Below are 12,844 nucleotides of genomic sequence, written 5' to 3' on the forward strand. Positions count from 1 at the left end.
GTTTTTAAAAAGAGGAGCAAATATAAACTAGAGCTAGTAAAACAATGACAGGGTGATTGATTCCAATTAATGTTTTAAACCATTATATATAATACATCAAATGGGATAAATGTTCAATGTCAGTTATTAGGATAATCACTATTATTCAAGTTAAAGGGTTATTTATATGATGAAAATTAATGTTAGAATTATTTATATTAAACTATTCCAAGGTGAAGAAAAATTTTTTTGAGTCATGGTTTGGATCTCATTGGGGTTTGGACACTTAGCAGATGTCCATCATTATTTGGCTATGTATCTCTCCAGAGTTGTAGGGGTACAGAGGTCAATTCCCTAGTTGTTATGGACCTCCCACCATCTGATTTGTTCTGGTTTGTCACCTTAGTGCCCTGCAGCTGACTGCTCAAAGGGTGCAATGTTGTGGCTTTGTTGATTCCATTTTATGCAGGAATTCAGAATGCAGTCTCTGGTGTTTCCCTGTGATTGCTTTAGGTCACTGTGGATCTGCTCTTTTCTACAGAATCCTTTACATTGTGGTGCAGATCCTGGAGGCTCTTTGTGAACACAGGATCTCTGGATGTAGATTTTCTGTGGATGTTCTGAGTGTAGAAGATAACATGCTACCTTCCATGTTATTGCAGTAAAGGGACTCAGGTTGTTTACCTGGGTTCTTGTTTCCAGTGGCCCATGTTGTGAAGGATGGGCATTGATTTCCTCTCCTTAATGTGACTGATGCAAGTTCCACACAGTGTCCAGACAATGCCCTGTCACTCAACAACTGTGATCATGGTTGAAGTTGGGAGACAGTCAAGGCTAGGAGCCACACCTTCCTGTTGCCTTGGATCAGTTTTCATCTTAACTGATTTCCCCATGGATATTTGTGGATGCCTTGTACTTAACTTTCCTGGGGAACTCAGTGAATTTCTCCTAGTAGTCTTAATATCTGTGTCACTGTATATTCATGCATCAGGCCTCCTGTATGGCCCCATAATCAAGAGGATAGTACCTAAGCTTCTCAGAGTGCCTCCCCCTAATGTCAGTGGTTGGCACTGGCATGGACCTGTTGGATCTACTTTTATTTGTTTGAGATCAAAGCTGGTTTGCTGCTCTGTCACTGTCTTGGTTAATGGATGATGCTCAGAGCTTTTTGCCTTTGCCTGGGTCATGGTGACTGAGCAGAGCAGTGGGTTAAGCTCATTTCCCAGCACAGGTCCACTCCTTCCCACTCTCATTGCTCATGGCAAGGGGGAATGGGAGGGTGATTCAGCAATTTTCAACTAGTAGTGGTTCCCCTAGGAGTTATTGCTGGCCATATTCTTAAAAGGACTCATCACAGGGGAATTCCTTCTTGTATTAATTTGTGCTGTTTGGATATGAAAAGATGCTGTGTTGACTTAAGGGGATGACTAGTCACCTATGAACTCCACAAGATGTCTTTGGCCTCCCAGCTCAGTTTCCTTCTCATGATTTGAATTTATGCTGACTGATATATTTTAAAGACTCTGCTTCTCCTATAACTCTTTTTTGTGTGTGTGGTGCTTGTAATTGAACCCAGGGCCTTGTGCAAGGCAAGCATTCTACCCCATAACTCTTTAAATTTTGTTTGCCTTTCCAAATATTTTAAGCAGGTCAGCTTAAGAGATTTTTTTTTCTCTCTCTCCCCACAACCCTTTGTACCACCTGGTACAGGTTCAGGTTTAGGAAACTCTGTGCTTATTTTCTACTTTTGTAACCAATCAGAAAGTCTCTACAAGTCTCAGATTTTGCAATATTGAGTCTTACATTATTTATTTTGTCAAATATATCTCAATTCTTCTTTTCCTTCAGTGCCTCCTTTTGTGCTGTGAGGAGATTGGTAATCACTGCCTAGCTCCCTTCTGCCATCCCCTAAGATTCCTTCTCCCCTTTTATTCTTTTTTTTTTAAATATATTTTTTGTTTCAGGTGGACACAATTTTCAACTAGTAAAACTTTATTTTAACTTATTTATTTATTTTATTTCAATCTGAGGATCGAAACCAGTGCCTCAACCATGCTGGGTGAGTGCTCTAACACTGAGCCATAACCCCAGCCCCTCTCCTTTTATTCTTTAATATACTATTTTATCTTTTTTTTCTGTCTCACTTTCTCCTAACAAAACTTTTATTTTTATTAATTTTCAACTTTTTAACTTATTCTGTAATAGTTTTGCCCCTATTGTTATTGATGTGGTGGTGGTTGTTGTTTTCAATTGGTTGCCACTGTATTTCTCTGTCAGGTTTGTTCTGATGTTGTGGTTATTAGTGTTGTTTGTTTTCTTCTTTCTGAGTAGTGCTAGAGTTAGAGCTCAATGCCTTGAGCATGGTGGGTGAAAGTTTTACTGTTGAGCTAAACTGCCAGCTCAGTAGAGAAATTGCATGCCAAAGAAAAGCAGCTGGGGCATGGCACCAGGAAGGAGAGAGAGAGAAAGAGGGAAAGGGAGAGGGAGAAAGGGAGAGGGAGGGAGAGAGAGAGAGACAAAGAAAGAGACAGAGAGAGAGAGAGAGAGAGAGAGAGAGTTATTCTTCATATAGACAAATGATAAACACCAAAGACATACCTCCAATTATGCATCATATCCAGCCACACACTACCTGCCTATAGTTAATCCCTATCAGTGGATTAACGCATAGATTGAGTTCAGGTATCATAACTCAATTACATTATTTCACCTCTAAACTATCTTGTATTTTCTCTCACATGAGATGTTAGCGAAACACTTTGTATCAAAACCCTAACAATGATATTCATATGATCCTGTGTACTCCTGTGGTATCAGTTGTAATGTCTTCTCTTTCATTTCTTATTTTTTTACTTTAATCTTCCCTCTTGTTTTTTAGTCTAGGTAAATACTTGTTAATTTTATCTTATCAAACATGTCTCATTTTCTTTGATTTTAAAATTTTTTTCTAGTTTCTATTTTCTCTGATCTTTATTGTTTCTTTGGTTCTGATATATTTTTTTGAATTAGTTCTTCAGCTTCTAGTTCCGTTAGGTGTAACATTAGGTTGTATATTTAAAATATTTCTTCTCATTGATCTGATTATTCGTTGCTATAAACTTCCCTTTTAGAAATGCTTTTATTGCATCCCACAAGTTTGGGTAAGTTGTGTTTCCACTTTCAGTTGTCTTAAAATTTTATCTTTCTCCATTGCTTAAAAGCCCTTTCATGTCCTTAGAATAAAATTCTCATTCCTTTAACCAACCCATGCAAGGAAAATATATGTTAGTTATATATATATATATATATATATATATATATATATATATATATATATATTTTTTTTTTTTTTTTTTTTTTTTTTTTTTTTTTTTTCTTGTGCAAACCCAGACACTCCTGAGAGTTAAGTGGATGGACTTATAATTGTCCAATGCTTAATGCTGTTGTGGGACATTTTTGACCTCACATAATAATGTACATGTAATACTCAATTGACTCTGTTTAGATGGATAAACTGAGTTTCAGAGAGAGAATTGTTATTTTTTAAATATATTTTAGTTGTTGATGGACCTTTACTTTATTTATTTACATGTGGTGCTGAGACTCAAACTGAGTTCCTCACACATGCTAGGCAAGTGCTCTTCCACTGAGCTACAACTCCAGTCCCTATTTTCTTGATTCCATAGAGTAAAGCAGTGGCAGAATCTCAAATAGTTTTCAGGTGTTCTGACTTCCTATTTGGTACTTTAAGGGGATGCTTTAATTAGCCAGTGACACCAAGTTCACCCTTGATTCAACAATGTATAGCATTATTTCTATTGTAGTACTCTCTCTCTCCATCCTACTTAACCCCACTCCCAGCCATGGGAGTTGGAATTCTGATTAAGAGTCATTATTTAATCATGATAATTTCAAGGGTGGTAATATTATTTAACTCTGTGCCTACTACAGTGCTTAGAATATGTATCACATATGATAGGAAAACAATTTTATTATAAAGTAATCAACAGCTTTCAAATTTGATAGAGCAGGGGATAGAATCAAATTTATAATTGTAAATTATAATGTAAATTACCTAAGGATAATAAATTTGTTATACTTGTTGTTGTATCCTCAATATTAGGATAAGGACTTCATCATATCCATTGCAGTACCTTAATGTATAGCATAATGCTGATCACATTACAGACACTGAAGAAGTATTGGTTGAACTGATGAATAAGAGGCGAAGCTACTGTACAGACCCTATTGCTCATTAGTAGTAGATAATCTAGAGGGTGTCAAACAACATTATTTCCAAAATAAATATTAGAAAAAATTAATTATTAATTTATTTATTTTAATTTTTTTAATAAAATTTAATTGACACATAACTGCACATATTCATAGGTATAGTGTGATATTTTAACACATTTATATAATCAAATCTGGATTATTAGCATAACCATTAGCCCAAATATTTATCATTTTTTTTTTGTTTTGGGAATACTCAAAATCCTTTTCTAGCTATTTTGAGATACACAATAAATTATTATTATTTTTTTTTTTTATTTTGCTTGGCTTTTGTTTTTAGTGGTCGATTTCTTTCTTTTTTTTTTTTAATTTTTTATTGTTGGCTGTTCAAAACATTACATAGTTCTTGATATATCATATTTCACAATTTGATTCAAGTGGGTTATGAGCTCCCATTTTTACCCCATATACAGATTGCAGAATCACATCAGTTACACATCCATTGATTTACATATTGCTATACTAGTGTCTGTTGTATTCTGCTGCCTTTCCTATCCTCTACTATCACCCCTCCCCTCCCCTCCCCTCCCCTCTTCTCTCTCTGCCCCCTCTACTGACATTCGTTTGTCCCCCTTGTATTATTTTTCCCCTTCCCCTCACTTCCTCTTGTATGTACTTTTGTATAACTCTGAGGGTCTCCTTCCGTTTCCATGCTTTTTCCCTTCTCTCTCCCTTTCCCTCCCACCTCTCATCCCTGTTTAATGTTAATCTTCTTCTCATGCTCTTCAACCCTACTCTGTTCTTAGTTACTCTCCTTATATCAAAGAAGACATTTGGCATTTGTTTTTTAGGGATTGGCTAGCTTCACTTAGCATAATCTCCTCTAATGCCATCCATTTCCCTGTAAATTCTATGATTTTGTCATTTTTTAATGCAGAGTAATACTCCATTGTGTATAAATGCCACATTTTTTTTATCCATTCATCCATTGAAGGGCATCTAGGTTGGTTCCACAGTCTAGCTATTGTGAATTGTGCTGCTATGAACATCGATGTAGCAGTGTCCCTGTAGCATGCTCTTTTTAGGTCTTTAGGGAATAGACCGAGAAGGGGAATAGCTGGGTCAAATGGTGGCTCCATTCCCAGCTTTCCAAGAAATCTCCATACTGCTTTCCAAATTGGCCACACCAATTTGCAGTCCCACCAGCAATGTACAAGTGTACCCTTTTCCCCACATCCTCGCCAGCACTTGTTGTTGTTTGACTTCATAATGGCTGCCAATCTAACTGGAGTGAGATGGTATCTTAGGGTGGTTTTGATTTGCATTTCTCTGACTGCTAGAGATGGTGAGCATTTTTTCATGTACTTGTTGATTGATTGTATGTCCTCCTCTGAGAAGTGTCTGTTCAGGTCCTTGGCCCATTTGTTGATTGGGTTGTTTGTTCTCTTATTGTCTAATTTTTTGAGTTCTTTGTATACTCTGGATATTAGGGCTCTATCTGAAGTGTGAGGAGTAAAGATTTGTTCCCAGGATGTAGGCTCTCTATTTACCTCTCTTATTGTTTCTTTTGCTGAGAAAAAACTTTTTAGTTTGAGTAAGTCCCATTTGTTGATTCTAGTTATTAACTTTTGTGCTATGGGTGTCCTATTGAGGAATTTGGAGCCCGACCCCACCGTATGTAGTTCGTAGCCAACTTTTTCTTCTATCAGACGGCGTGTCTCTGATTTGATATCAAGCTCCTTGATCCATTTTGAATTAACTTTTGTGCATGGCGAGAGAAAGGGATTCAGTTTCATTTTGTTGCATATGGATTTCCAGTTTTCCCAGCACCATTTGTTGAAGATGCTATCCTTCCTCCATTGCATGCTTTTAGACCCTTTATCAAATATAAGATAGTTGTAGTTTTGTGGATTGGTTTCTGTGTCCTCTATTCTGTACCATTGGTCCACCCGCCTGTTTTGGTACCAGTACCATGCTGTTTTTGTTACTATTGCTCTGTAATATAGTTTGAAGTCTGGTATCGCTATACCACCTGATTCACATTTCCTGCTTAGCATTGTTTTTGCTATTCTGGGTCTTTTATTTTTTCCATATGAATTTCATGATTGCTTTCTCTATTTCTACAAGAAATGCCTTTGGGATTTTGATTGGCATTGCATTAAACCTATAGAGAACTTTTGGTAATATCGCCACTTTGATGATGTTAGTTCTGCCTATCCATGAACAGGGTATATTTTTCCATCTTCTAAGATCTTCTTCTATTTCTCTCTTTAGGGTTCTGTAGTTTTCATTGTATAAGTCTTTCACCTCTTTTGTTAGGTTGATTCCCAAGTATTTTATTTTTTTTAAAGATATTGTGAATGGAGTGGTTGTCCTCATTTCCATTTCAGAGGATTTGTCGCTGATATACAGGAATGCCTTTGATTTATGCGTGTTGATTTTATATCCTGCCACTTTGCTGAATTCATTTATTAGCTCTAATAGTTTCTTTGTAGAGCCTTTTGGGTCTGCTAGGTATAGAATCATATAATCTGCAAATAGTGATAATTTAAGTTCTTCTTTTCCTATTTTGATGCCTTTAATTTCTTTCGTCTGTCTAATTGCTCTGGCCAGTGTTTCGAGAACTATGTTGAACAGAAGTGGTGAGAGAGGGCATCCCTGTCTTGTTCCAGATTTTAGAGGGAATGCCTTCGATTTTTCTCCATTCAGAATGATGCTAGCCTGAGGCTTAGCATAGATTGCTTTTACAATATTGAGGTATGTTCCTGTTATCCCTAGTTTTTCTAGAGTTTTGAACATAAAGGGATGCTGTACTTTGTCGAATGCTTTTTCCGCATCTATCGAGATGATCATATGGTTCTTATTTTGAAGTCTATTGATGTGGTGAATAACATTTATTGATTTCCGTATATTGAACCAGCCTTGCATCCCAGGGATGAATCCTACTTGATCATGGAGCACAATTTTTTTGATATGTTTTTGTATCCGATTCGCCAGAATTTTATTGAGGATTTTTGCATCTAGGTTCATTAGAGATATTGGTCTGTAGTTTTCTTTCTTTGAAGTGTCTTTGTCTGGTTTAGGTATCAGGGTGATGTTGGCCTCGTAGAATGAATTTGGAAGTTCTCCCTCTTTTTCTATTTCCCGAAGTAGCTTGAAAAGTATTGGTATTAGTTCCTCTTTAAAGGTTTTGTAAAACTCTGCTGTATACCCATCCGGTCCCTGGCTTTTCTTAGTTGGTAGTCTTTTGACGGTTTCTTCTATTTCCTCAATTGATATTGGTCTGTTTAGGTTGTCTATATCCTCCTGACTCAATCTGGGCAGATCATATGACTTAAGAAATTTATCTATGCCTTCACTATCTTCTAATTTATTGGAGTATAAGGATTCAAAATAATTTTTGATTATCTTCTGTATTTCTGAAGTGTCTGTTGTGATATTGCCTCTTTCATCCCGTATGTTAGTGATTTGAGTTCTCTCTCTTCTTCTCTTCGCTAGCATGGCTAAGGGTCTGTCGATTTTGTTTATTTTTTCAAAGAACCAACTTTTAGTTTTGTCAATTTTTTCAATTGTTTCTTTTGTTTCGATTTCATTAATTTCAGCTCTGATTTTAATTATTTCTTGCCTTCTACTTCTTTTGCTGTTGTTTTGCTCTTCTTTTTCTAGGATTTTGAGATGAAGTATGAGATCATTTATTTGTTGGTTTTTTCTTTTTTTAAGGAATGAACTCCAAGCAATGAATTTTCCTCTTAGAACTGCTTTCAATGTGTCCCATAGATTCCGATATGTTGTGTCTGTGTTTTCATTAATCTCTAAGAATTTTTTAATTTCCTCCTTGATGTCTTCTATAACCCATTGATCATTCAGTAACCTATTGTTCATTCTCCAAGTGATGTATTCTTTTTCCTTCCTTCTTTTATCGTTGATTTTCATTTCCATTCCATTATGATCAGATAGGATGCATGGTATTATCTCTACTCCTTTGTATTGTCTAAGAGTTTCCCTGTGACATAATATATGATCTATTTTTGAGAAGGATCCATGTGCTGCTGAGAAAAAAGTGTAACTGCTTGATGTTGGGTGGTATATTCTATATATGTCAATTAAGTCTAGGTTATTAATTGTGTTATTGAGTTCTATAGTTTCCTTATTCAACTTTTGTTTGGAAGATCTGTCCAGTGGTGATAGAGGTGTGTTGAAGTCTCCCATGATTATTGTATGGTGGTCTATTAGACTCTTGAACTTGAGAAGAGTTTGTTTGATGAACATAGCTGCACCATTGTTTGGGGCATATATATTTATGATTGTTATGTCTTGTTGGTGTATGGTTCCCTTGAGCAGTATGTAGTGTCCCTCTTTATCCCTTTTGATTAACTTTGGCTTAAAATCTATTTTATTTGATATGAGTATGGATACTCCTGCTTGTTTCCGAAGTCCATATGAGTGATATGATTTTTCCCAACCTTTCACCTTCAGCCTATGTATGTCTTTTCCTATCAAATGCGTCTCCTGTAGGCAGCATATTGTTGGGTCTTGTTTTGTGATCCATTCTACTAGCCTGTGTCTCTTGATTGGTGAGTTTAAGCCATTAACATTTAGGGTTATTATTGAGATATGGGTTGTTCTTCCAGCCATATTTGTTTATTTATGTTACTAAACATGGTTTGTTTTCCACTTTGATTATTTTCCCCCCTTTAGTGTCCTACCTCCCACTGTTGGTTTTCATTGTTATTTTCCATTTCCTCTTCCTGTAATGTTTTGCCAAGGATGTTTTGAAGAGATGGTTTTCTAGCTGCAAATTCTTTTAACTTTTGTTTATCGTGGAAGGTTTTAATTTCATCTTCCATCCTGAAGCTTAATTTCGCTGGAAACACAATTCTTGGTTGGAACCCATTTTCTTTCAGTGTTTGAAATATGTTATTCCAGGATCTTCTAGCTTTCAGAGTCTGTGTTGAAAGATCAGCTGTTATCCTGATTGGCTTACCCCTAAATGTGATCTGCTTCCTTTCTCTTGTAGCTTTTAAAATTCTCTCCTTATTCTGTATGTTGGGCATCTTCATTATAATGTGTCTAGGTGTGGGTCTCTTATGATTTTGCACATTCGGCGTCCTGTAGGCTTCTAGGATTTGGGGTTCTGTCTCATTCTTCAAGTCTGGGAAGTTTTCTCGAATTATTTCATTGAATAGATTGCTCATTCCTTTGGTTTGAAACTCTGTTCCTTCCTGTATCCCAATGACTCTTAAATTTGGTCTCTTGATGTTATCCCATATTTCTTGGATGTTCTGCTCATGGTTTCTTAATAGTCTTGCTGAGGTGTCTATGTTCTTTTCAAGTTGAAATACTTTATCTTCATTGTCTGATGTTCTGTCTTCTAAGTGTTCTACTCTGCTGGTAGTATTCTCAATTGAGTTTTTAAGTTGGCTTATTGCTTCCTGCATTTCTAGGATTTCTGTTTGTTTGTTTTTTATAACCTCTATTTCCCTGTATAGTTGATCTTTTGCTTCTTGGATTTGTTTATGTAATTCATTGTTGAAGTGATCTTTCATTGTCTGATTTTGCTGTCTGATGTCTTCCTTGAGACTCCAGATCATCTGAAGCATGTATATCCTGAATTCTTTATCTGACATTCCATCAGCTGCAGCTATTACCTCTTCTAACGTTGAGTTGACCTGCAATGCTTGTGGTCCTTTCTTTCCTTGTCTCTTCATACTGTTCGCGTTCCTTTCTTCTTGGTGAAACTGTTGTGCTATTGAATTTTCCCCCTATATATTTATATTGGTCTTGTATAGTTGCAAAGTCTCCCTCGCAGGCGCGGGCAGCGGCTCTGCCCCTCCTCCAATTGGGGCAATGTGCCTACCACGCCGGCAGGCCGCTGGGCCTGCTCTGCCAGTCGGTAGCAGGTCCGCCGACCTTGCAGGCGCGGGCGGCGGCTCTGTCCCTCTGCGGGCCGCTAGGCTTGTTCTGTCGGTGGTCGCAGTTCTGCCTACTTTGCAGGCGCAGGCAGCGGCACTGCCCCTCTGCAGGCCTCTGGGGCTGTAGTGCCAGTGGGTCGCAGGTCCGCCTACTTTGCAGGCGTGGGGGGGGCAGCTCTACCCTTCCTCAGGCCACTGGGCCTGTTCTGTCTCTCGGTTGCAGGTCTGACCTGTTCTGATGGTGGTCTCAGTTCCGACTACCTTGCAGGCGCGGGGGGGAGTGGGCGGCTCTGCCTCTCAGCAGGCGGCTGCTCCTCTTCTGCCGGTGGGTCGCAGGCCCGCCTACCTTGCAGGAGTGATTGGAAGCTCTGTCCTGCTGCGGGCCACTGGGCCTTTTCTGTCGGTGGTCACCCTTCCCCTACCTGGCAGGCGAGGGGGGTGGGGGGCGGCTCTGCCCCTCAGCAGGCCGCTGGGCCTGCTCTGTGTTTGGTCCCAGTTCCCTCTACTATGCCGGCGCAGGGGGAGGGGGCGGCTCAGCCTCTCAGCAGGCGGCTGCTCCTCTTCTGCCGGTGGGTCGCAGGCCCGCCTACCTTGCAGGAGTGATTGGAAGCTCTGTCACGCCGCGGGCCACTGGGCCTTTTCTGTCGGTGGTCACCCTTCCCCTACTTGGCAGGCGAGGGGGTTGGGGGGCGGCTCTGCCCCTCAGCAGGCCGCTGGGCCTGCTCTGTGTTTGGTCCCAGTTCCCTCTACTATGCCGGCGCAGGGGGAGGGGGCGGCTCAGCCTCTCAGCAGGCGGCTGCTCCTCTTCTGCCGGTGGGTCGCAGGCCTGCCTACCTTGCAGGAGTGATTGGAAGCTCTGTCCCGCCGCGGGCCACTGGGCCTTTTCTGTCGGTGGTCACCCTTCCCCTACCTGGCAGGCGAGGGGGGTGGGGGGCGGCTCTGCCCCTCAGCAGGCCGCTGGGCCTGCTCTGTGTTTGGTCCCAGTTCCCTCTACTATGCCGGCGCAGGGGGAGGGGGTGGCTCAGCCTCTCAGCAGGCGGCTCCTCCTCTTCTGCCGGTGGGTCGCAGGCCCGCCTACCTTGCAGGAGTGATTGGAAGCTCTGTCCCGCCGCGGGCCACTGGGCCTTTTCTGTCGGTGGTCACCCTTCCCCTACCTGGCAGGCGAGGGGGGTGGGGGGCGGCTCTGCCCCTCAGCAGGCCACTGGGCCTGCTCTGTGTTTGGTCCCAGTTCCCTCTACTATGCCGGCGCAGGGGGAGGGGGCGGCTCAGCCTCTCAGCAGGCGGCTGCTCCTCTTCTGCCGGTGGGTCGCAGGCCCACCTACCTTGCAGGAGTGATTGGAAGCTCTGTCCCGCCGCGGGCCACTGTGCCTTTTCTGTCGGTGGTCACCCTTCCCCTACCTGGCAGGCGAGGGGGGTGGGGGGCGGCTCTGCCCCTCAGCAGGCCGCTGGGCCTGCTCTGTGTTTGGTCCCAATTCCCTCTACTATCCACAATAAATTATTAACTGTAGCAATCCTACTAGGTTACATAACACTAGAACTTAACCCCTCTATCTCACTGTATTTTTTTATCTATGTATCAACACTTTGCCTTCTGGATCCCCTACTCTTTCCAGCCTTTGATAATCAATATTATGCACCTAATTTCTATGAGATTAAATTTGGGGGCTTTTACTATGAATGAGACCATGTAGCATTATTCTTTCTGTGTCTGGCTTACTTTACTCGGTATAATATCCTCCAGGAACATTTATGTTGCCACTATCTTCTGTTTCTTGTTTTGAAAATCTGCATATTTCACTTAGCATTTTAATTTTACCATCTATAATTCTGTAAAACAATTTTGGCTGGAAATTCAACAAAACATTGTGTGGGGGTTTTGTTTTTTTTTTTATTTTTCTTCATTCATTAAATTTCATTCACCCTAACCATGAACCTAAATGTACTCAACACCAACAGGACCATGGATACATCATATACCTGTTCTTTTGGAGCTTACCAGAAAGAAGAAATGTGTTGAGAATTAGTTCAAGAAAGAGGTAAATACAAGGATACAAGTAAGAAGAGTTAAGGTATTTCTAATTCTATAACCTACATAGATTTTCAAAGAATTTAAAACTCAACATTGTGAAGTTATTAAGCACTTAATTCTTCTACAAAATAATTCTGTGATTAGTAGATAATCTTGTGCATTTATTCAGTAATAAAATCTATGACTTAAATGCAAGTGGAAAACCAACATTTTTCTTTAGTCTAGCTCATTCATCTTTGGGTATGTCACTAAGACTGGCTGCCCAGGCCAATAATTGTCTTTGTGACTGTTGCTGCCTTTCTTTGGGTTGTAGCTCTCTAATATATGAGATGAATGTGTGGATGAGATAATTTCATCCTTCGTCCTGAAGTTTTCTGGATTTCTGATGAATTTAATTAAAATTTAATGATAATCTCCCTAATAACTTTTGCTTTTTATTAGATATTTTGCACAATTCTATCTATTCATCCCCTACATACATACATACCTAACTTCTTATATAAATCTTTTGTTGTATACAGAATATGCAAATATTTTAAATGTATTTTTATTGGAGCATTAAAAATCATACATAATAGTTTGATTCATTATGCCATATTTATACATGCAGATAATTTGATCAATCTCATACCCCAATACCTTACTTTCCCCTGTCTCCTCCTCTCTAATATACTTGTTGTATTCTATCGATCTCCCTTCTATTACTCTAATT

This window comes from Marmota flaviventris, chromosome X (genome assembly GCF_047511675.1).
Source record: "Marmota flaviventris isolate mMarFla1 chromosome X, mMarFla1.hap1, whole genome shotgun sequence".
NCBI lineage: Eukaryota > Metazoa > Chordata > Mammalia > Rodentia > Sciuridae > Marmota > Marmota flaviventris.